Source organism: Maniola jurtina, chromosome 16, assembly GCF_905333055.1.
Source record: "Maniola jurtina chromosome 16, ilManJurt1.1, whole genome shotgun sequence".
Lineage (NCBI taxonomy): Eukaryota > Metazoa > Arthropoda > Insecta > Lepidoptera > Nymphalidae > Maniola > Maniola jurtina.
Genome location: NC_060044.1, coordinates 3,176,241 through 3,202,079, shown reverse-complemented (window position 1 = coordinate 3,202,079; position 25,839 = coordinate 3,176,241). Strand labels below are relative to the sequence as shown.

At 38.1% G+C, this 25,839-nt stretch overlaps 1 protein-coding gene and 1 long non-coding RNA gene across 9 annotated transcripts in view; one reads left to right on the top strand and one right to left on the bottom strand.

Moving 5' to 3' along the window:
• The window catches only part of LOC123873151 (uncharacterized protein CG43867), a 386,310-nt gene that overhangs the window by 186,278 nt on the left and 174,193 nt on the right, over positions 1-25,839 (top strand). The window lies entirely within an intron of this gene.
• LOC123873164 lies at positions 1,502-24,700 on the bottom strand. The gene is made up of 3 exons (XR_006797619.1): positions 24,318-24,700; positions 2,903-2,906; positions 1,502-1,513 (listed from the first exon to the last, which is right to left on the bottom strand). It is a non-coding gene; the product is annotated as an uncharacterized LOC123873164 (long non-coding RNA).

Below are 25,839 nucleotides of genomic sequence, written 5' to 3'. Positions count from 1 at the left end.
TGCAGGTGGTCCCATATAAATTTGGTGAAGATCTGATGAATATCTTCGGAGATGGAGAACAGAACTCCTCAATGGATAAGAGCAAATTGCTCGCGATCACTGTAATAGCTTAGTAAACAGTAGGGTTTTAACTGGGTATAGCATATTATAGTACAGTGGGGCCACTAAAAATTGTGAAATAAAAAAAATTCAAAAGAAAAATAAAACCGACTTCAAAAACCAAAAACACTAAAAAGTAGAAAATAATTTTTGTTTAGCTACACATGTAATGTACCTAGGTATGAAGTCGGGCGAGCTTCACTCTTGGATTTCAAATTTTGTTTTAATATGCTCGCTCGACTTCATACCTAGGTACATTACATTGTGTAGCTAAACAAAAATTATTTTCTACTTTTTAGTGTTTTTGGTTTTTAAAGTCGGTTTTATTTTTCTTTTGAATTTTTTTTATTAGTTCTTCTATTAACTAGAAATTTTTTTCAGGGTTCCGTACCCGAATGATGCCAATAGGGTATTTTACTCTAATTTTTTTATTACTTTATTATAAACTACGATAAAAATAATGACGTAAACTGAAAAAACTAAATTAAATCGATCAAATAACAAAAAAGTTATAAGCATTTAAATATTTCAGATTAGACAGAGATAGCGATAATAGCATTTTGACATCACTCCATCACTATAATGCTATAGTAGCTTCGTGCGGTTTCATATAAATTTTCGTTTTGCGAGAAAGGGATAGAAGACCCTCCCACTCCAAAATTAAAATGCCTGTAACTTTGTAAATCTTTGTTGGATTTTAATATTTTTTTCAGCGTACGTCATTATTTTTATCCTAGTTTATAATAAAGTAATAATATTTATTAAATTGAAAAGTAGGAAAATACCCAATTGGACCCAATTAAAGCCTTCGCTGTCCGTCTGTTCGTCCATTTAAAAGCTAGTTTCCACAGCTATTCGTAATCTGATCACTGTTATGTCATGAGACATTATTATACATCCATTTGTGTAGCACTAACTCCATGAATTATAATTATCATAGTGCTACCAGATTAGTTCCATGTTCCAATCACAATCGCAGTCTTAACCAACCTGAATAATTCTCAGTTCCATACGGACGCACACTGGTTAGTGATATTAATCTAAACTATTACCAACACCACACAATTTACTGATACGTCGAAGCTAATACTATCTAATACTAGTATGATAATTAAGGCTTTGTGACGAGGAAATTAATTAATTAATGAACGGTAGGCGTAAATTTGAATTTATGGCAATATTCAATGCCTAGTGTCTCAGTTGCCTGAATTTCATTTATGCAAAGTGGACCGACGCTGTAATATTTTAATCATTTTACACCCTACGTACCTACTACGTATTGTTATTATAAATCCGAAAGAATGTCTGTTTGTTGGTTTATAATTCTCCTTTATTCTCTATATTCTAACTTATGATTAGAGTTCTTTATTCATTTCTATCTACATCTCTTAAGTAAATTAACAACTCTGCTTGCCTCAGTTTTCCATAATTGAAAAGGTGTTTGAAGTCTGCCATCTCTATTTGGCCATCGTGGTAGACTATGGTTTCCATTTCCATTCTGAGGAGAGACTTGTGCTCAGTAGTGGACTGGTGGGTTGATGACGATGATGGTAATGAAGTCACACCAAACTTTTATAACAGCTTCTTTTTAACCCTAGATCAATCACCGCGCTAACTGAAAATTTTCAGATGTAATTTCTTTTGTTGTAAAAAAAATATTGGGTTCACGGACGTGACCAATTTGTGTAGAAATATTTTAACCCTCTGTAACAGCTGTCGTTAGTCAAAAATTCAAAATATATAGGTAGGTGTGTACTTTTATTCCTATTTTCAGCACGTGCCCTGGCCGTTTTAAATCCGACTTTAATTGAGAGTTATGGAAATTCGGCCTTTCCGGTTATCCGACAAACGGGCGGGATATGAAGGCTTTTTGGGAATTTCTCACGTATAAAGATAAATATAGATATATAGGCTTAGGATAATCTTGCCTCAAGCTCACAATAAATTCTTCTTTGATATTCAACTATAGATTTTTTGCCGGACATGAAGAAATCAAAACACTTTTGAAAGTTTATCTATTTAAAAAAAAATTAAGGCGTCCAAGATGTAGTCTTATAGTATTGATCTTGGACATCAATGGATCCCTAGTAACCAAAAATCTTGTAATTACGACGTGTTTTAAAAGTAAGAAAACAAAACCCCCTTTTCCCCACATCTCTATTTTTAGAGTAAGGTAAATTCATGCAAAAACTTAAAAAAATTGATTTATTAACTTAATAAAATTTTAGATTGAACTTGGATCAAGGTTTTTAGTTAGTTTCTAGTTTGGTCCTACGTAGCATCATCAGTTTTGGAAAATTCACACGTTTTTGGCCGATGACTCAAAAACTATACTTTTCGTAGCAACCGCTTTTTTGATATAGATATCAGAAATTATAGAATAGCATTCTTTCACGCACAGAGCAAAAAGAAAAGACGAAAAAAGGCTACAGGGTTGCTTACTTTAAAGGAAATTAACTTGCGCTATTCTCCTAGAAGCATTTTAAACTTTTCTTACCCATATTTACTTATTCTAATCTAAAGCAAGAATGCAGATTCCAATTAAGTTTTAAATTAAAATTGCGGGTTCTGCATAGTATTCCTTGTAATAGCCGTAACAAAGAAGCCTAATATCCTGCAAGATAAGACGAAGCTAAAAAAAGCTCATAAGCATTTAAAACAATTGCGTTTAGCCATTAGAGCGAGAATCGCTTGCACTGAATGACCTTAGCCTTAGCGTGCTGCACGAAACACCCTTAGAACTGCTTGAGCGAATATAGAATCTATTAACAAACCATTAAAGGTATTCACCTACTACACAGACTGAACTGTGTCAAGATTGTGATAAGTAATCGCGACCTGAAGCAGCGCTATTTCACGTGATTTCTTGATATCTTGCGCTTTTATTACAAATCAGAACCGTTGAAAGTAACTACGAGAATGTAAACGCTGTGCCTGTCTGTTAATCTCGGCCCATCTATTAAACCGATTTTGACGAAATTTGCTACAGATATAGGTTGTATCTTGGGAACGGACTAAGCTACTTTTAAATAAATAACTCATAATTATTTATTTTACCAAATTGTATGTAGTTTGGAGGTGCTGCGATACTCTTGGTGATCTACAGACTAAAACCTTTCAACTTCTCTGACCGTCCTTTCCACTCTGCTAAGCCTTCGTTAGCTTTTTGCCTAATTTCCCTAATGAGCGTAAACCTTAACCCCTAGAAATTCACATCCGTCCACAGAAATTAATATTAATAGTAAGAAAAGTCATCTGAAAATGATCTACAGTTCAGTTTCGTTATCACGAGTTTCCGAACCACTGGCCAATGTAACCAGAATATTAAGAGCTCTATAGCTACTGTCATTTGCGAGGGAAAATCGAATGGAATAGGTCTTGTTAAATTGGATGATTCCAATGTTTAGCTTAGCAAAGATGAAGTATTCCAACACTTCTTCGCTAACTAAATAATAAAGTAAACTAAGTCTGGTTTGGTGGGAGGCTTCGGCCGTGGCTAGTTAACACCGTACCGGTAAAGCCGTGTCGTGTACGATGGCGTGTAAAAACCAAAGGGACATGGGCTTAATGAAAACTGCCTTACCCCTTCCAGGTTAGCCCGCTGCCATCTTAGACTGCATCATCACTTACCACCAAGAGAGATTCCAGTCAAGGGCTAATTTGCATCCGAATAAAAAAGAAAACCCACACACGCTGTACATTAGTCCGAGGGGGTAACATTAAAATTTCGTGTAATAGGGGATAAATCTCCGCTCCATTACTCCATTACCCCCGCCAGAACAGGTGCCGTTATTTTTACCCCGGAAATTGGACGGCCGCTGGCATTTTGGATATATTATGGCGATACATGTCTCCACAAGGGCGATAGCCTAGTGGTTAAGACGTCGGCATCCTATCTAAAGGTCCGAGGTTCGATCCCGGTCACGCATCTCTAACTTTTCGGAATTATGTGTGTTTTGAGCAATCAAGTATCGAGTTTAAAATTGAAACGAAAAATCAAGTCCTGAAGATTTTCAAGGTTTTGCGTTTATCTAACTAAACTAACTTTTTTCATAGTGTGCATTAAGTAAAACTAAAGTAAAGTTGTATATCTTAGGAATCAAAAAACAATGTCTAGTGTAGACATTACAAGAACCTAATTATTTTACTTTCATGTAAGCAAAATTCCATAGACCTGAATTTCATACAGAAATAGCATTCACCAAGATTCTTGTAGAAATTACTTTCCTCGTATATAGCCGTAGTAAATTCAAACTTAGACCATTTAGCACATGTTCACGTGAGATAATTCGCGAGAGCATAAGAATACATGGCCCTTATATTTTCGCCTCATATTCGTATTACCTGGGGATTAAAATCGCTGTATGTCGCCTCACCAAGTTCTACCAAAATACGTAGAACTTTCAGAGAAAATGTAGGTAAAGGGGTAAAAGAGCTGTACGACTCTTAACGAATTGTGAATCTAAATTTTAACTAATACACAATTGAAGTGGTGATGGCCTAGTGGTTAAGACTTCAGCCTTTTTTTCGGGAGGTCGGGGGTTCGATCCCGGGCACGCATCTCTAATTTTTCGGAATCTTTTAATTATCACTAAAATATCACTTGCTTTGACAACTAGGAAAACATCTGCATGCCTGAGAGTTCTAAATAATGTTCTGAAAGCTGTATGAAGTCTGCCAAGCCAATAAAGGCCGGGTGTTTTAAAAACGCTTTTTTTCCGGGAACGATAAGCGTACTTATATAAGTCAATTTTAGTGGGATGAGCCGTAAAAAGATAACAGGCAGACAGACATTCGGCATTTTCTGTTTACAATATTATTATGAATGTATAAATAAATTAATTAATGTTAAAATTAGTGTAAGTACCATTGATTTTGAAAGAGCCACCTAGGGTAAGTACACATCAAACACTAAGGAATAGTTGATCAAATCTCAACAGCATTTTAGATAAATGTAAAGTTCTATTGCTATTCCACTTTGAACATGTCTCGGGGGATAGATCTGTTCAGGTTTTCCTTCGTCGCTGATAAATTACGTAAGCACCTTAGTTTTCTGAAAACTCGTTGGTTTTGTGTGGGAATTTTAAATTACTAGAATAAGACGACTATATCGTTGTATAGGCAACTATTTCGTCTAGTGGCAGGCGTCGGCCGTGGTTTGATGCTACTTTGCCGATAGAGTCGTGCGACTAAGCTATGAGTACTTGCTTTTATAACGAAACCATGTCATTTTTATATTTAAGATTTTTTAGATTTGCCACAAACAATTCTATCAATACAATTGATGAATTCCTCCATGACAAAGATGCATGGAAGCAATCGGCTGAGCTTTTAGTTGCCCACAAGATGGTATAGTTAGTGTATTGTAACATAATTGTGCAAGAGTGAATAGGCATCTTCTAGGTAAGCGCGTCCCATCTTAGGCCACATCATCACTTTCCATCAGGTGTGATTGTGGTTAAGCGCTTGCCTATAGTGAATTTAAAACTTTTATGATTATAAAAAAAACAACTGCTGAGTTTCCGAGAACCCAGTGGTAGAGTCACAGACGTACATAAAAGATACCTACCTACCTTACCTACATTCAAATGTAAAAGCTATTGGAAAGCCATATACAAAAAAAAAGACCACGCACATTAGACTGTTAACGCATCCCCCTATTAGCAGATAATTTTAACGTTAACGTCTTTTCCGTCGCCGCCAGTATTTGGGGTCTTGTTACGTTGGTTATTCAGTAAGCCATGGCAAAAGGGTGAAATTAGAAAATTTTCCCGAGGCGTGCCGTTGCCAGGAGACAGGTTTCACGGGGTTTCGGAGTCTCTCATAAGCGGCGCATAGCACGAGTTCAATAGGCCATGGAGGAGCAAACGTAGGTATATCAATGCCATCCTACTAATATTATAAACTCGAAACTTTGTATGTATGGATGTATGGATGTTTGTTACTCTTTCACGCAAAAACCATTGACCGGATTTGGCTGAAATTCGGAATGGAGATAAATTATACCCTGGATAATACATAGGCTACTTTTATCCCGGAAAATCAATGAGTTCCCACGGGATTTTAAGTCTCGGGCATCAGCTAGTTATATATAAATGACATTTTCACGCGTAATCAAAGTGCGTTTTACGAACACACGTCGATAGTGATTAACAGGTATAGTGTATCGTGTTCGCTGAAACCCCCTATAGATGAATCTAACTGCACGTGGAAAAGTCGCCGTGTTCAAAGACCCTAATGGTCCAAATTACCCTTTCTAAGTTTAAGCTTGAAGGGTATAATCTATTACGATGTTTTTGCATTACCATAGAAGTTGCGTCACATGACAGTGGTAGCAATATATTATTGATTGCAGGTCCAGCGCCATTTTATTGAATGGCATATAACACGACTGATTCCCTAGTACACGCAATTTGAATAAATGACTTGACTTTGACTTTGACCAGTTAGATTAAAAACACCAGAACATGAGTATCACTGCCTCTAGTAATTTGAAAACTCTCTGGTTGTTGGTAACTTTATTTTATAAAATAAATTATTATATTGCCGAACGATTGTGTTAAACTCGGAAAATAAATTGGTCAGTTATCTTTTCTTTTCATCAATATTGCTTTTCTTTTTTATTGTACTTTTTGTTTTGGGATATTAATTAACTAAGCTAAAACAGAGAAGAGAGAGAAGATCTTCGCTTTTTAACCCCCGACCCAAAAAGAGGGGTGTTGTAAGTTTGCCGTGTGCATCTGTGTATCTATGTATCTATCTGTGGCATCGTAGCTCCTACACTAATGAACCGCTTTTGATTTAATTTTTTTGTTTGAAAGGTGGCTTAATCTTAGCTATAATCCAAGAAAATCGGTTCAGCCGTTTGAAAGTTATCAGCTCTTTTCTAGTTATTACTGTAACCTTCAATTGTCGGGGGTGTTATTTTGTAATTTACACTTGTTGATCTTCTATAGGTACATTATAAGAGGACCAAAGGCAAACTTCACACAGCTTTGCGAATGGTGAACTCTCAGGCAGGCAGATTTACGTACTTTTCACAGTTTTACTCTTTTAGAATATTTACTTTGTAGTCTTACTAAAGCCCCGACATAAATATCTGATTTGCTCAAGGTCTCCGTCACTTATCGTTTCCGTAGGTGTCTAATTGATACAAACATACCATTCGTCTTAATAAAACATTAAGGACATTTGAAATGGAATTTTAACTCCAAGATTTAAAGTCCAAATTGGTGAGTGTAGTCACGGTGAGTACAGTTAAATTTTAAAATTGGTATTCTATTGAATAATAGCTTCGTGGGCGATACTACAGTAGTTAGGTAATTGTCCGTAAATTTCGCATAGTGACCGCAATCCTTAACGTGTGACTCTTTATGATAGGTATTCTTATTCTACTTCAGAGTGAATATGGGTAATTTTATATTGCTAACTTATCCAAGCCAAACACATAGAACGAAACTAATTTTTGACCTCGCACACTTCCCTACGTGGAAACTGGAAACGTCTGAATCTTCGACGCGCGGACGTGTGTGAGGTTTCATGAGATTTTATATACAGAATTCTAAAATTCGATTCGTTCGACTCGTCCGATGCTTTCGGCTCGGATAAGTGTGTGTTCACCTTTATCATGCCTTAGGCGCAACGCCCACAGGAGGAGAAGCGTCGGTGCCGTCACGTGACGCGCTCAGTCTGTGCTAGACCTTAATCATTCGTCTTTTCCCAAATAAGCAAACTGTGGAACCAACTCCCTTTGGCGGTGCTCCCACTAGATTTCAACATGGGGGTTATTCAAGGGGTGCATCAACAAATTACTGAAAGGCGGGCACCGCATTGGCGGTTCCTCTGGTACTGCAAATGTTCATGGGTGGCAGTAATTACTTAATATCAGGTGACCCGCCCGGTTGTTTACTCGCTGTTTTTTTTTTAAATTTAAATCAGGAGTTTTAGTACACAAGAGTAGGTATCATTATCACCCCTTTAGGTAGGTAATCATCGATGTAGGTTGGTTGTGGAATCCAAATAATACAGGTGTGTCCCATTGGAATAAGCCAATAGGATTACAAAATTACTGAAAAATAAATACACATATTAATTAATACAATTTCGTTGAAAAAATATCCTGCGTTGCAAATAAATGAGGATTACACTCATGACGAATCATACTAAAAACAGGCTTCTGCGGTCCCGCCATATATCGAATTATTCCCAAAGTATGGTGGCGCGGAAAACGCATATGCTGCGGTTCCCAGCACTCAGTCCATTAATTTAATTAATACCGTTATTTTACATCACTGTATGAACCATTCTGACGGTAAAGAGTAACTGGTATTTTTATTACAACTCTGACAGACAAATATGTCCTTTATTGCACAGCAATACGAGTTGTTACAAATGCAAATGGAGGTTGGTATACGGACAATGGTTGGCCGCCCACCAAACCTATATGTATGGTTTTCGCAGCCTGTGGCAATTAGCGTGAAAAAGTATCGCCGAGGTTGCGACATCTGCGACTAGGCTGCAATTTGCTGCAAAAATAAAATAGTGCAAAAATGTTAATGTTGCGAACCACTGTTTATTAAGCGTCTGCCTACATAGTTGTGTACTAGGTTCTGCTAATTATATTGAACTGTACTTCTTTTTAAAGATAGTTTAATGACAAATACCTACATGTTTCGCTGTGAGGAGAGGAAGCCCAAAGAAAATGTGGATGGATTGCGTGGAAAGAGGATACGTGTGTAAGAGGGATGGAAAATGTATTGACGTATGACAGAAGTAAGTGGAAGAAAAAGACAGTTTTTCCGACCCCACTTAGCGTGGGATAAAGGACAAGAAGAAGACCTCAATTTTTCGCTGTGGGGTGACATTGACGCTGAATCCCTTAATTTTTACGTCAATTGTCACTCGCCCACACAGGCTATCTCACCAACCGTCTCAATGCAACAGTATACCATATTAGTACTCAATTGCTTAAGCAACATTCATATACTTAATCAATAGAAAGACCTTTTGTAGATGGTAGGTATAGAAAATACACGAGCACTTTGTTGATGTTAATCTATAGACAAAGAAGTAAATCATACAACGGAGTAAGGACCTAATATATTCATTTGAACAGACAGGTTATGAAATTTCAATATCTCCAGCGGTATAGATATTGACTTGTAGGAGTTCTCGTATCATAAGTGCTCTACAATATTATGCTGCCGGTATGAAGTGGAATGCCGATAGAATTCCTCAAGTTCATAGAATAATTAATTAATGAAACGAAGCTGCAATGGCTCAAAGGTGAATATAGTCTTAGTATGTTCTAGTGCTTATGTTCTCAAACATAGGTAAAGCTTGATTAAGCTGAAATAACTGCTCGTTATTTCAGCTACTTAACTACATATTTTTTGTTGATTTAGAGGTGTAAATTGCAGTAGTGGGGCACGTCATTTTAAAATAGACAAGCTATACGAAGTTTTAGTAGTATCTTACGCTTTTAGCATACCAACTCATTCGCACGCGGTAGTGAAACACTCAACGCCTTTATGGCTAATGGTGCGCTTACATGCGCAATTTTTAAACAAATGTTTTTATTGTTTACAGGTAATAGCAGCTATACTTACCTACTGAAAGTTTCACCATGCGGTAAGGTAAAATCCCACTAAAGAAAATTATTTAATTTTGAAAATCTATGGCAAGTGGTTTTTCAAATTTTCAAGGGAATGTTTATAAAGAAATGAATTCAATTATTTTGTGTAGGACAGCCTGTGCTACGTACAATATTCAAGACTGTCACCGGTTCAGAAAGCAGCTTCTAATGAGAAGAGCCGGCAAGAATCTCAGCAGTTGCTCTTTTTTAATTCGGTATGGTCCATTGATACTCTCGATGAATCTACTACTTACTAGTTTAAAATGATAAATAGTTGGCAAATTATAATCAACAGTCAAACGAAATGATCTACAGAATTAATATTACTGAACGCCCAATAGTCGTGGAGAATTCAACTGGTGCTTAGTATTTTCCTCTCACAGACTCGCAGAGCTCATATTATGAGGGCTCCTTTGAAGCAATATCCATCAACTCAAAGTACTATCACTTCATGTTGAAATTTCATAACTCGACGCGAGCTACCAAACTTCTGTTTGAGAGCTAAGATAAGATTCTTTGGTGGAATTAAATCTTAGATAAAGTTAATGACCCGTGACGGCTTTGAGCTCAGTCACCCACAAGAAAAGGTCTTCGGTTCGATTCTTAGTTGGGTCAATTTTGGATTAATCGCTGGTCAACCACTAAGCACGGGTCTCGGCTCAGAAAAAGAAGGGGTTTAGGCTATACCTAGTCTACGCTCGCCAAGTGAGGACTGGTACACTTTGCATAACTTTGAGAACATTATGGCGAACTCTCAGTCATGCAGGTTTCCTCATGATGTTTTCCTTCACCATTAAATCAAGTTATGATAGGTAAATATCTTAAAACGCCCATAGCTCCCAAAAGTTAGAGATGCATGCCCGTTATCGATAATTTTGCGGCGTACAATAAAACTTTATTCATTCATTCATTCATCGAACCCCGGACTTCCCGAACAGGAGGTGTCGATGTCTTAACCACTATGCTATAACCGCTACTATATTAACTGTATAAATTGTCCTAAATTAGCCTATTCACTAGTTCAATAATAATCTATAATCATAGTCATCGCTTACATGATATTACAGGCAATAGGCAATTCAGAGGCAATTTGTCATGAGTCAAGATCAATGAAGGAGGGTTTAAGGTAACGTAATCCCACCTCGGGGTAGGTCGATGACCTTTATTAGGCGTCATTAGTAATCGTTAGTGAAGGCTTAGACCGTCTCAGGCAACTTAAATGGCTGTGCTGAAGGATTTATATTAATTTATGAGAAATTGCGTGATTAGATTTATTAATAACTAGCTTGTGCCCGCGATTTTGTCCGCGTGGACTACATAAATTCCAAATCTCTATTTTACACCCTTAAGGGTTGAAATTTTATCAATCCTTTCGTAGCAGATGTCTACGCCATAACTATCTGCATACCAAATTCGATTCTTCCAATAGTTTGAGATGTGCGTTGATAATCAGTCAGTCAGTTTTCCGTTTTATATATTTATACTATTTAGATTTATTTATAACTAGATGATACCTAGGTGAATGAAAACATCTTGTGGAGGCCTGCATGCCTAAGAGCTCCCCATAATGTTCTCAAAGGTGTGTAAAGTCTGCCAATCCGCACTGGGCTGGCCTGGTGGACTATGGCCTAAACCCTTCTCATTCTGAGACGAGATCCGTGCTCAGTATTGGGCGATGGGTAAAAAAACATCATTTTCCCGAAATCTTTTTAAGCATACTCCCTTTACTTCAGAATTTTATAACAAACAAATATTACTAAATAATAATTATTTCTATTCCTACATTAAAATTCATGAAAGAATTAAAAAGCACGCGCAAAGTATTAAAATCACACAGCAGTCCCCACCGAAACAAAAGCTTCCACTTTCTACGAAATGACACCGCGATGTGTCTCATACAAACTCAATAGCTTAACAGGTGCTTAACAGGTTTCTAGGTAAAGAGCAATGTAATAATGTTACCTCACACGTGCTACCAAATAATAGAAGCCGACTGCAAAACATTGTTTATTTACACAAACGCTCCGTCATAAAAGGTTGTAATGCGTTTACACCACATACGTAGCAGCCAGCTACGGCGTAGCGGCGGGTGCTATAGTAACCTAACCTCAGTCGGCTCGACGGGCCCGGTTGGCGTAGACGTGCACACCGTGCTACGCGTTACCGTTGCCGTAACCGCGTGTTACCAAGCATCACCAAATGTTACCGAGTGTTACCAAATAATCCCTTTGAAAAGCCGTATTTTAATTAATGAGAATCTAAAGATGGTACCGTGATGGCTTTGCGCACGTGTGTGTAAAGTGTGTTTGATTTTTGCCGGGAAACTTGTATGTGTGTTTTGTGTTGATTGGGAGGTGGATTCTAGTACTTGATACACGCTTTTGCAAAAGTTTGCGTGTGTATATTTAAACGCTTTAAAATTAAATATTTAGTTTTAGGCTTGTTTGTAAATGAGTATGTTCTATGTCGATGACTTGGTTCACAATAGGGTCTTAGACTGTTTATGAAAAGTATCTTAATTTACATAACTAACATGCTGCTTACTAGTACTTTACTGCACGAGACCGGAAAGTAAGCGTTTTCTCTAGAAAGAAGTGAGAGAAGGAAAACACTACCAGCCAAGGCATATTAAAAAAATGAAACAAGTAAATTATTTAGGAATTATACATTTTGCTAATTTGGTCTCCGCTCTCTAGTTAGAGGTGTGCGATGAAATTCCATACTATCCTTACTTGAACTCATTTTATCTAGAAGGTAACTTGTTTGATAAAAAATTTAAAACGAACAGTCAATTCGAACTTTTTAAATTTTTGCTCCGAATGACGCTTACAGCGCTCGCAGCGCTGTAAAAATAACGATACGAATAACGGTGCTGTGTTATGAGCGCTGAATCCAAAGTTCCGAATCCAAACTATGAGTTAAAGAAAAAAAAATGAATATTAATACAAGATGTTCAGGAAGAAAGATTATTCCAAATTCAAACTTGTCATAGTTACTTTTCTGGACATTTATAATACTGTCCGGGTCGTTTAACTTTCAAACCAATCTACAGGGTTAAAAACAAATAAAAACCATGATTTTTGTTTAATCCTTCTCTTTGATAATGAATTCTAGCCCCATAAACTACCGTTATACAAAATACCACATCATTTTATTACTACAGTTCTAGACTCTATTGCAGAAAAATCTGCCGTTCTTTAGTTAAAAAACCGTTAACTTCAAAAGTATTATCGACAAAAACGTTGGATTTAAAAAAATGCTATGTAGGACCAAACTAAAAATAAACTTAAGACCTTGGTTCTACATAACATTATTTTTAAAAACATGCATACTAGTTTTTGGAAATTCCTACGTTTTTTGTCTTTAACTTATTTTATATTTTTGCAGTTAATGGCTTTAGTTACGATTCGACAGAGTGGTAAAATAATTGTGAACTAAAGCCGCATTTTCATTAGGGGACATTTGTTGCGCGACTCTGTCGCTCGACACGAAATTCACGTGTCCCGCGCCATGTCGCCCGACGTCGTCCGACGTCGCTTGGGACATTTACGTGTCGCGCAACTTGTCGCGAGTCGATGGTCTGCGAGCGTCGACGCGCGCGACCTTCGTGTCCCTCGACAATTGCCGGACAGGCTTTGAGTGGTGAGAACGTGTGTCGCTTTGTGTTCCACTGCACTGAACAACACTCCTTCCTCGGGCGACATACTGATCACGACTGGCCAATGAGAACGAGTCATATGTCGCGGGACATTGTCCCACAAATTTTACAGAGACAACTACGTGAATGTCGAGCGACAAGTATCTGCGACATGTCGCCTAGTGAAAATGCGCCTTGAGCCATCGATATATAGAATAGAAAAGTTAATGATGTATAATCGAATATACCCACTCACTTTATTGTAACAGTTAGCAATTTGTCCATCCAAACGAAGAACTAACAAAATATGTCATCACTTTGGTTACCAAATCAGTTCAATTTAATACGTAATTAAAGCTGAGACTGATGTATTAACACAACAAAAAATTAGCATTGAATCACAACCCTTCTCCTATTTTAGAAGTCGGTAAATAACTACTCATCATGATGATTTGCATCCTAAATCATGAGGGACTATTTATGGAAAAAGAGGTAAATATGAATTCCAAATGTAGATTTTTTGACTAAAGTTCTTTTAGTTAGTCATTCTTTCAAAATTAATAATTCTACATTACATTTTAGCTCTTCCACATTGTTCGCAAAAGTTTTGGTGAATTTTAGTAACTAGTTTAATGGAACCCTTTTCCAGTAAACTTTAATTACTTTATGCTGCCCGAAATAAATAATTACAGAACCGACTTTTACAGCTGTTCTAAAATAATTTGACACATTTCAGAGAATTGATATACCTAACCTATTTTACGAAAAAATGAAATTTTAACGTTTTTGATACTTTAATTCTGATCTAAAAATATTCTGAATGTAAAAATATTTTCCAAAAAAACTTTTAAGTATTACTTATTATAATTCTGTCGATCCGAACGTAAAAATATTTTCCAAAAAAACTTTTAAGTATTACTTATTATAATTCTGTCGATCCGAACGTAAAAATATTTTCCAAAAAAACTTTTAAGTATTACTTATTATAATTCTGTCGATCCGAACGTAAAAATATTTTCCAAAAAAACCTTTAAGTATTACATATTAATTTAACTGTAGAAGTTTATGTTTTGATTTAATTTAAATATTATTTCCATTTTATCAAAACCAAAGTATTTCAAAATTTTATTGAAACTATATTTCGTAATAATAATAATAGTCATTTTTTAAGTTATATCTATAAAAATTGGTATTTGGGCTTTCAAGCACAAGTAAAGAAGAATATATTTCAGAATTTTTGAAAATTCCACCCTTTCATTGATTTTTAACGAGCAAAGCCAGGCGGAACAGCTAGTTTTTTATATCCTAACTTACTTACCTTTTGCGTTTTGGTTAATTTCGGTAACTCGCTACCCTTTTCATCGCGGACGTATTTTTGCACTCGCTAAGTGCTGGCCCATTGTGCGTTAAGTTCAATGACCGCTCTTCTTCAAGCTACGAAAGGCTTTCGCGCATAACTCCAGGCCATTTACTTGATCGCCGTTTTCACTTAAACTGACACTGTGGATGTATTAGTGCGGTTATGTTGCATACTGATAAGCTTTCTCTTCTTTTTCTTCTCTTCTTGACTGAAGAGTAGGCTAATTTTTTATGTAGGTAGTTTGTGGAAGCCTATTAAGCCACCGAAACATTGAAAAAAAAATATATTACTGCCTTGCCTACTACACATAAATAAATAATTAATTAGTACAGAAGGGCTACTTCACACAAAAATCATGCGCCATAAGAGCCTCGATAGCTCAACGGTTGAGGAGCGGATTGACTTCCGAAAGGTCGGCGGTTCAAACCCTACCCGTTGGACTATTGTCGTACCCACTCCTGGCATAAGCTTTACGCTTAATTGGAGGAGAAAGGGGAGTATTAGTCATGATTAGCATGGCTAATATTCTTTTTAAAAAAAAGCTGTTTAAATCTTTATTTTTATTTTTAACACTTACATATTCTAGATTCTAGCATTACAGGATAGTTCCTAATCCGCTAGTGTAAAACATGATGTACTTACGTCCTACAAAATAATCTTATATCCTACAACCTTCATAATAAATAGCTGTGAACCTTATCTAATTATTATAAATTATTAGACCTAATTTGACATTTTTATTCACAAAATCTATTGACATAAACATTATGCTAAGACACTATGGAAGCCACCACAGATTGCCATGCCATCCCTTCCAGCGGCGTTGTTAGCAAATCTTCGTACAGCAAGTATATATGTACATATAAGTACATTAGTATGACACTGGACATCAAGTTGTAAGTAAACATGAGTTGCAGCTCGCAAATTTTTGTTGTTCGTATTGACTGTGTTAGTATTGCATAGAGGTCGTTGAACGTAACCTTAACTGCCTGGTGTGCAACTGGCCAAAAGTCAGCCACGTCGACAAACGCTCAGCGAATTTGCCTAGCGAACTTCTAAGCTCTAAGGCAACGGACGAGTGTGTACGTGAACGAGTAAATCAATAGCCACTTTGCAGCACGTAATTCCCGTAACAATGAAGTGGAGAGACGTCAACTGCAGACGCGTATTGTGTGCGCCTTTCGCATTTCACACATATGCTATAACCACATCACTAGACTTCTACACATCTTTGCAGCTTGACTGCAATCTTGGCTGTCTATGATTTCAAAATAACTGCCACTTCTTTACGTCTATCTTCAAGTCCTCTCACAAAAGGTTGCCTTTTAAAAGTTGCATATAGGCCCCCGTTCCTTTTCCCTATTTCTGTTTCTTATTTCTATATATTATATTATTTCTATCATGAAATTCAGAATTCAGAATGAATTCAGAATTTTCACAGGCAGTTTAACGAATATACAAGGAATGACCTAGTTTATTTCAGGAAAACACAGAATTTGTGCAAGATTTTGAAACAAACCTAAATCCACGCTGACGAAGACGTGGGCAAAAGTTAATAATTGGTAAAAAAAAGGTAAAAGACAGGACTTCTCGATATAATTGTTTCTGGCTAATACAACAAAACAGACAACCCAATCATATTAAGCTCCTTATATTAAGACAAAAAGCCACCAGCACAATAACTTGCAATTTCGTTGAAGGCTTATGGAATAAGAGCTGACGATTTTTCCGCTAATGTTATGCAAGCAATCACATTTTATAACGTAATTTTACTTAGTATATATTTTCATATTATAAATGTGGAACTGTGTCTGCCTGCCATATTTAACCGATTTTGACTATTTGTATAAACATACCTTGCATATCAGGGACAGCCATAGATTACGAGTATTTTTTATCCGGAAAAAACAATAAACTTTCATTTTCCGCGATAAATGATAGAAAGGTTGATGTATGAATTTGTAGAGCTTGTAGAGGCTCAATTCACGTACAAAAGTTCCAAACCAAATACTTTGTAGAATAATACATAATATTATTATGATACCTTTTCTCCCGAGAAAAGAAAAAACTCCTATAGAATCAAAAAATCTGAATCCACGACCTGTCCTCGGAGTCGCAGCCAAAAACCTAGTGTTTTATTTTGTGAAAGTGTAAAGCCTCACATGCAAAGTAAGCTTAGAGTTCCCATGCTCTTCGCCTATTCCAAACGGAGCTCAGCCTTCAAAGAATGAAAGACTTTGAACCCATTGAGACATTTACATTCAGTGAATTTGGAATTGAAAGTTCCTTCGGTCTACGGTTTGATTTTCGCTTGTGTGCCTATTCACAATGGACGGCTTTGTCCGTACGTACGTTTGCGGTATTTTACTTTTCTCTACTTTTCAACTGTGATTGCTTAGTGCTCTTTCTTTGACTTGCCGTAGTACTTTTCTATTTTTGATAAAGTAGGATGAAAGCTGTGATAGCCTAGTAGTTAAGATTTTTTTTACTATCCAGAGAGCCTGGAGTTCGGATCCCGGATAGGTATTTCTAATTTTCGGAGTAATGAGCATTTTAAGCAATTCAAATATCACACGATTTAACTTTGAAGGAAAATATCGTCACCAAACCTCTCACGTATGCAACGTGAGAGTTCTCCATACTATTCTCGGTGGTGAATGAATCTGCTAATTCGCAATTGATCAGCTTGGTGGACTATGACCTAAAACCTTTTCATTCTGAGACGAGAACCATACTCAGTAGTGGGCCTGCGATGGGTTGAGATGATGACAAGTAGAAAGGGTAAAGTTCAGCTGCAAATTCAATATTCAGCTTACCTGTAACAAGCTGGAGCCCGCGACTTCGCGTGGATATAAGTTTTTAAAAATCCCGTGAGAACTCATTGATTTTCCGGGATAAATAGTAGCTTATGTTTTAATCCAGGGTATAATCTATCTCCATTCCAAATTTTCAGCAATCCATCCTGTAGTTTTTGCGTGAAAGAGTAACAAACATCCATACATCCATACATACAAACTGTCGCGTTTATAATATTAGGTAAGTTGGAAAAAAGGCTGTGGTAGATACCACCTTACCGGCAAAGACGTATGGTGCCTCTTTGAAACTGATTAGGGGTAGGTATGGGACTATGGGTTTATTTAAATACCGTCATACCCCTTCTAAGTATGTTCGTTTCCATCTTAGACTGCATTGTCACTTAACACCAGGCGAAGTTCCAGTTACGGGCTAATTTGCATCGAAAAAAAACTTAGGTATATTAATTAACTAAATAATTTTTCATTACTTAAAACTTTTAGAAAGAGGTCTTGGAAAGTTATCAATAAACAAGGGGTTGGTTTAGTTTGGTTTTGTTTTCTCTTCGCAAGTTTTTCTTCGAGTTTTTCCTTTGAATGACCGTCTTCGGTTTTCTTTTCAAATTAAGGAACCATTGAACAACTGCATTGTGTTTATTAAAAACTTATTCTAAAGCTGTTCGGTTTGTTTGTTTTTAATTTCATTTGTAGATACAATGGAAAATAAGTTTTATAAGTTTACTTATGTTTAATACATAAAAAACAATGCTTGAAAACATTTTCTTTCCAGTATCATTTTAGTCATCTCGTATGATTTTTTTTACATTTTTGAAATGATTAGATGTTACCAGCGGCTTCGCCTGCAAGGATTTAGTTCTTTCAAAAATCCCATGAAATTTACTGGGTCAAAAAGCTACCTATGCCCATCCCCGGGATACAAGCTGTGTGTACATGTGCCGTCGAAAACTAGCAGACAGACAGACAAACTTTCGCATTCATAATCTTATAAGTGAGGCATAGCCGATTAAGTATTTTTCTAAACGATGGCAAGTTAAGCCCTTGACTGCGATCTCACCTGGTGGTCAGTGAGTATGTAGTCAATCCCTAACCAAATACAACTCTATAATTTTCATAATAGTTTTTATGAGAACTTCAAATGAATTAATACAAAGTTTCGCGGGCGGTAGAATTAGTGGTTATTAAAACTTTGCTGTTAGTGCGGTACTTGTAGTTACATTATAGGAAAGTTGGTGAACCCCTTTTAATTATCGCGTCCGTTTTCGACTCGCTCAAAAACGGGGCACTCGAGATTTGTATTACAATTTGCACATGGACATTTGGTTATGACAGCTTCGTCTGAGAGTCTGAAAAACTTTTTTTATTAACCCCCGACCCATAAAGAGGGGTGTTATAAGTTTGACGTGTGTAGCTGTGTATCTGTGTGTCTGTGTATCTGTGTATCTGTCTGTGGCACCGTAGCGCCTAAACTAATGAACCGTTTTTAATTTAGTTTTTTTTTTGAAAAGTGGCTTGATCGAGAGTGTTCTTAGCTGTAATCCAAGAAAATCGGTTCAGCCGTTTGAAAGTTATCAGCTCTTTTCTAGTTACTGTAACCTTCACTTGTCGGGGGTGTTATAAATTTTTAATTTACACTTGTTTAACCTTAAAGACCTGCATACAAAATATAATGTAGGTTTTCATTACATAGATATAACATATACTTAGATTTACCTCGAAGCTACAATTAGGTCGCTATTTTGTTTGCTTCAGTAATGTTTTTTTCAGGAGACCACTCGCCTGTTAAAAAAGTTCACCATTCTAATTGTTTGTATCGTAGTTAAACTTAAACATCAATACTAAAATTACAAATGTAAAATTATAAAAGTATATAATATTATGTCTGGCTGTCTGTCACCTTTTCATGGTTCAACCGGTGAACCGATCTTGACGAAATTTATCATAAAGAAAGATATATGGATATCTTTATCCAGGAAAATTGAATAACCTATATTCAGCGGATGAAGTCGCGGACATCAGCTTGTATCTATATAATGGTAAACCATAGGTAAGAACTAAGATTTAATTTGAGACGCTCAAGTAATGTACACGAGCCTTAAGTAATAACAAGTAGAAAACTTTGAAACCGCATCAAGCCGTAAGAATATCTTAATTTCCCCTTTAAAAGCAGGTAAGGAAAGAGCCTAGAAACTTCGCCCCTCGCAACCTGCTAACATTAATTGCAATGCAACTAACATTGCAAGTTGCAACAAACTTTTAGTTGCATCCGAGTTTATTGCGTATTTGCTGCAACTTGGATGTTTAAGTTTGTTTTAACAGTTCGCTTTAATGTTATATGGGTACTCGTGTTAGGAGAATTTTAATGCCTACTCTACTAAGTATTTGACAAACTTTATCTAAGGTCTCTAGAAAGTTTATAAAACGCGAAGGAAAGAAGAACCAAGCAAATCCAAAAAAAAAGTAAATCCTAAGTATTTAAAACAGCACCAGCTTACGCCCGCGACTTCGTCCGCGTAAGGCGTTGAATTTTCAACAACCCTATCTTAAAGGATGTCTACGTCATAATAGCTATCTGCATACCAAATTTCAGCCCAATCCGTTCAGTAGTTTAAGCTGTGCATTGATAGATCAGTCATTCAATCAGTCATCTTTTCCTTTTATTTATTTATTTTATTTTTTATTTGTACCAGAAAGTTGTAACAATTTAAATCCCACCAAAAACATTTCATGTAAAATGTTGCCAAGACTCACAAGTTCATAATGCTTTCACTGTTAAAAAGTGATGAGATCTCTAGTAGAGCCAAGCCCCTAGCTGAGCTTAGAATTGCGCTGCCCATGGGACCTATCCCAAGTCCAAAGTATATAGCTCTTAAATGCTCTTGAGTATATCACATTTATAACAATAAAGAACAAATAACTCTACTTACAAGCTCTGATTTTACAAACCCTAAATCTTGGTTAAAAAAGGACGGCTTGGCCGTTTAATGTTCGTGGTACTTTTATCTGATATGACATTTAAGCCCGGAATAGCTTGTGCGACAATCATGAAGTATAATAAAAATTAGTAACTGTCGAACAAACTATTCCTTATGACCTTAATATAATATGTTATGCCATATAATGCTTTCACGAACATTAAACGGCCAAGCCGTACTTTTTTAATCAAGATTTAGGGTTTGTAAAATCAGAGCTTGTAAGTAGAGTTATTTGTTCTTTATTGTTATAAATGTGATATACTCAAGAGCATTTAAGAGCTATATACTTTGGACTTGGGATAGGTCCCATGGGCAGCGCAATTCTAAGCTCAGCTAGGGGCTTGGCTCTACTAGAGATCTCATCACTTTTTAACAGTGAAAGCATTATGAACTTGTGAGTCTTGGCAACATTTTACATGAAATGTTTTTGGTGGGATTTCATTTCTTTTTGGCAGGTGCCCTAGATTTTTTTTTTGGATCTATTTTTTGTAGGTACCTACATCATTTTCATGGCCCGCTCTCTATCGTTACCTCTTTTTTTAAAAGCTTTTATTCTTGCAATGTATGTAACTATGTTTGTTTGGGTGGAATCTTGCAACTCAATTTTAAAGCAGATATATCAAATTTCAGTCTTTTAGGACTTCAGGAAACACATTTTTTAAATGTACAGACTGGGAAAAGTTTATTTTCCTGTTGTTTTAATGAAATCCCTAGCCTACATACCAAATTTCAGTCTTCTAGGACTTAGGGAAGTATTTTAGAACTTTTGACTAGAGGGGTTTTGAATGGCAATAAATCTGAAACCATAACAGGTAGACAATTGATACTTGGCACGTTTGATAAGTCTGTCAAGGACATATTATCCTGAAAATATCAGCATTCTAGCGATAGACTTTACAAATAATTTGCTTCCCCCATACGTGGGAGTGGAGGGGGAAATTTTTAAATTTCTTAATTTTCCTGTAGTTTGTATGCAATTTCTAGTGTACACACCAAATTTCAGTCTTCTAGGACTTCGGGAAGTACCCTAGAATTACAGACTAGAAGTTTTGACTGTCAATAAATCTGAAACTATAAAAGCTAGACAATTGATACTCAATGCGTTTAATAAATCTGCCCAGGACATCTTATCCTGAAAATATCAGCTTTCTAGCGACAGATTTTACAGATTTGCTTCACCCGTAAGAGGCGTAGAGGGGGGGCATTTCCAATTTCTTAATTTTCCTGTAGTTTGTAGTCAATTTCTAGTCTACATACCAAATTTCAGTCTTCTAGGACTTCGGGAAGTACCTTAGAGGTTTTGAGTAGAGGTTTTGATGATCATCAGTGAGGGACGAAATCGGCGTATTTTAGGTATCAATAAATCTGTAACCATAAAAGCTAGATATTTGATACTTGGTATATTTGGTAAATTTGCTGAGGACACCTTATACTGAAAATTTCAGCTTTCTAGCGTCATCCAGACCGAAGTTATGACGGGTCGAAAATACGGCGAAACACTTCGAGAAAAAGGTACGTAGCGCCCCGGCCGCCGTTTGGCTCGTCTTGGCGGGGGCACTGCCGTGCCCCCTGATAAAAGGAAAGAAAAAGTGGACAGGGAAGCACTTATCTCTATAAGAGATCTCTACAAGTGACCCTTGGCATTTTATATATTTAGATGAACTTTAAAAGCTACGAGTGCGCAATAGAATCTCCATAGTTGAGCCAGACAGGAACCTACTAAGCCAGTAGGTCAAGGAACCCATCTACGCACTATGCAAATCTGTAGCATGCGTCAGAGTCGTTCGCCTTCCATTCATACGCCTACGCGCGTCGGCTGCGATTTGTGAATGGATCGGAAGTGAAGGGATAAAGTTTACTACTAAAGCGTTATAAATAAGATATACTTAGTTTTGTGTGTTTCGCCAAACTACATAGTAGGTGCTCATAGAAGCAGGCTAATCATACACATTTATTTCACACAAGCGACCTGATTCGTCTTTGCACGGATTGCTTGTGGAGAACTAAGTTAGCCACTGACTGCAATCTCACTTGGTGGTAAGTGATGTAGCAGTCTAAGATGGAAGCGGGCTAACCTGGAAGGGCTATGGTAGTTTTCATTAAACTCATACTCCTTTGGTATCTACACGTCATTGTACTGGAACGCTAAATCGCCTGGCAGCACGGCTTAGCCGGTAGGGTGGTTACTAGCTACGGCCGAAGCCTCCTATCAAACAAGACCAAAAATTTAGAAATTATAAAATTTTTGCCGGGAATCGTACCCGAGACCTCCCACATCCCACTTTCCGCCCTCTTTTATAGGTACTAATTTAGTTTAAGGTTTATAACTGTGTTATTTTGGAAACCTACAGTGACCTTCAATTTTATTGTAAGCAAGGCCAATGCCGAGCTGCACGCGGTTGAATCAATAATGCGAGACGGTTGCGACATCACATCCTGTCTACTGCCCACTGGTGTCCACTCCAACATTTGCATTACACTGATTGCACATCTCTTTAGTCGCGATTTCAACGATACGACTACGATTAGTCTGAGTCAATAATGAGAGTCGATGGTTGCGACATCACGAGTCACGAACTGTCTGGTTGGTGGCCATGGTGTCCACTCAAATTAAATTGATTTCTTCTCTTTATAATAGAGGGCTGTATAACGATGCGACTGCAATAGGTATTATAGACGTCATCATGATCTTTTAACTCAACGATGCAAAAACCCATTAGTCCCCGCGGTGCAACTTAGTACCTTTCATCAAAATCGGTTAAACGAATAGGTCTTGAAAAGCTTGCAGACGACATACAGACCCACTTTCACATTCATAAGATTAGTATGGATTATTAATTTACCATTACCTACAAAAATTTTGGTTAGGGCTCTGAATAAGAGTTCTTGCCCAAAATCATACGAAATTTTACACAAGGCGTATCATAAACGCTGAAGTGATGCAATAGAGTCATCATGACTATACTGCAATTCCTGATTATGGAAAATGGATCTTTTAGCTAGTTCAAGACTCTTACTGGTGAGAAAGGGTTGATAATAATTATTAAGAGACATTGCGATCATATTGATAGATTCATTCATTCGATTGTATTGCATTGATAATATTGCAATAAAGGTTCTGTGTTCTGTAATCTGTGCAATTATGTCGTACAGTCTAAAAGTTTTCCATACAGTGGTCAGCAGTGATTGTTACGCATCACGTATGACGTTTTTAGTTGAAAAGAGCCAGTTCAGACAAATGTATTTTTAGACACGTTTTGAATGTGTAATTTAACACGTGCTTCAATGCTGTATGTTTTACAATCGAAATCACTTAACGAATCGATATCACCGTGAAATTGTAAATACAGTTAGATTATAATCTAATAGAATCATTCTCGTGATATTGTAAACTGTCGAAAGATTATGAACCTTTCTATTGTGAGATCTATATTATGTCGCTTTTTGATCTAGACAACAGAAATTTTGCACAGAGGTTCTTTTTAAGCCCCGACCCACAAAAAGGGGTATTTTAAGTTTGACGTGTGTATCTGTGTATCTGTCTGTGGCATCATAGCTCCTAAACTAATGAACCGATTTTAATTTAGTTTTTGTTTGAAAGGTGGCTTGATCGAGAGTGTTCTTAGCTATAATCGAAAAAAATCTGTTCAGCCGTTTGAAAGTTATCAGCTCTTTTCTAGATACTGTAACCTTCACTTGTCGGGGGTGTTATAAATTTTTAATTTACACTTGTACAAAACAGCAAAGAAATAAGCCTAGATTTTTCGAAATTTTAGTCATTTATATTGATATGAGATCCTACAAAAGTGTGGGGGGTAGCTTTCCCCGGGTATCGAACCTCGCCCCCAACCCCGAGGTGCAATAAAAATGCGCTATGTCGTTCTGCAGTCTCCAGCCAGGCGTAGTGAGGCAGCGATTTTCCCAGTTTTCCGATTTTCTTGTCGCTGACTCTTGTTCGGTGATCAGTGGAATGTCCAGTCGAGACACCCCCGCGTTTATATATATTTTTGCCCAATTATCTAGAATATTCGCTGCCTCACCCCCTCTGTGGTTAAGACTTTATTTTTCCCATTTTCTATTTACATATTATGTTGATTCCTTAACTAATACTTAGTCTAGTTTATTTACAATACCTAGAATCATGCATGCTTACTCTGCGACATCTATTTTCCGAATAACGGCGGATTCCGGTATGTGAGCTCGCGCGCCCGCAAGGGCGCGGGAGAGGCACGTCCGAGGCAATGGCCTCCTGCATGCGGGATCTTCCGCCTGGCGTGACTACGCCAGGGTCCTTGGGTTGGCCCATGGGCCTACGGGCTTTCCTCCTCAGTGAGGAAGAGAGAGTTGAGAGCGGTCCTCACGCCGTCGTGATCCGACCTAGCCGGGTGGAACCCGCTTGTGGGAAGCCTGGGCTTCCAGCTGGCTGGGTGGTCGACGTGTGCGGAGGACGCGCTCCGAGGCATCTATGTGGCGCGGTTCTCTACTTCCTCCTGTCTGGCGTCCTTGGTAGGCTGGGCCTCACCGGAAAAGGCGGCGAGTCGTCGCAGTCCCTCCAGGATGCGCAGGAGTGGGTCTTCCCCGCCATTTTTAATGGCGTGGAAAACGTCTTCTAGTGTCTCAAACGCCACGGCTTTGATGGCCGCGACGCTTGGTTCGGCGGTCCTTTTGGGCTGGGGCGGGATCCCCTCGGCAGGTCTGGGTTTCTGCGCAGGCGGCGGCGAGGGTGCGCGGGTTGGCGATGTCGCCTTCCTGCGGCGACGACCTCTCCTCTTCCTGGCAGGAGCTCTCTCCGTGGCCTCTCGTGGCTTCGGGTCGTTTGCAGGCGTCCGTACCCTGGAGCCGGTGGTCTCGGTGCGCGGCGGCGGTCTTGGGACTGTGGCCGCGACGGTGCCCGCGCGTCTGTTCCGTGCCTCCTTGCGGAACACGGGACAGCCCACGTGGTTTGCGGGGTGGCTACCTCCGCAGTTGGCGCAGGTCGCTGGGTCTTCCCGTGGTCTAGGGCAGTCCCGTGCGCTGTGCTCCTGTGAGCAGATCACACAGGCCTGGCGCCTGTGGCAGTGCGTTGAGGCATGGCGGAAACCCTGGCATCTGTGGCACTGAGCGGGACCCTTCTTCCCTCTCCATGCCTCTATGCGGACTCCCCCCATGCAGAGCAGCTCGGTGACTTCGTACACTGCTGGAATCGTGTGTGGGGTGCGGCGGAGCATGGCGAAGAAGAGGCAACCTGGTCTGCCCTTCCTCGCCCTGATCTGGCGCACGTACTCCGGCTCGAACCCCAGCTGGCGGAGTTCGTCTTCTATTTCTGCCGGCTCGGTGTTGAAAGG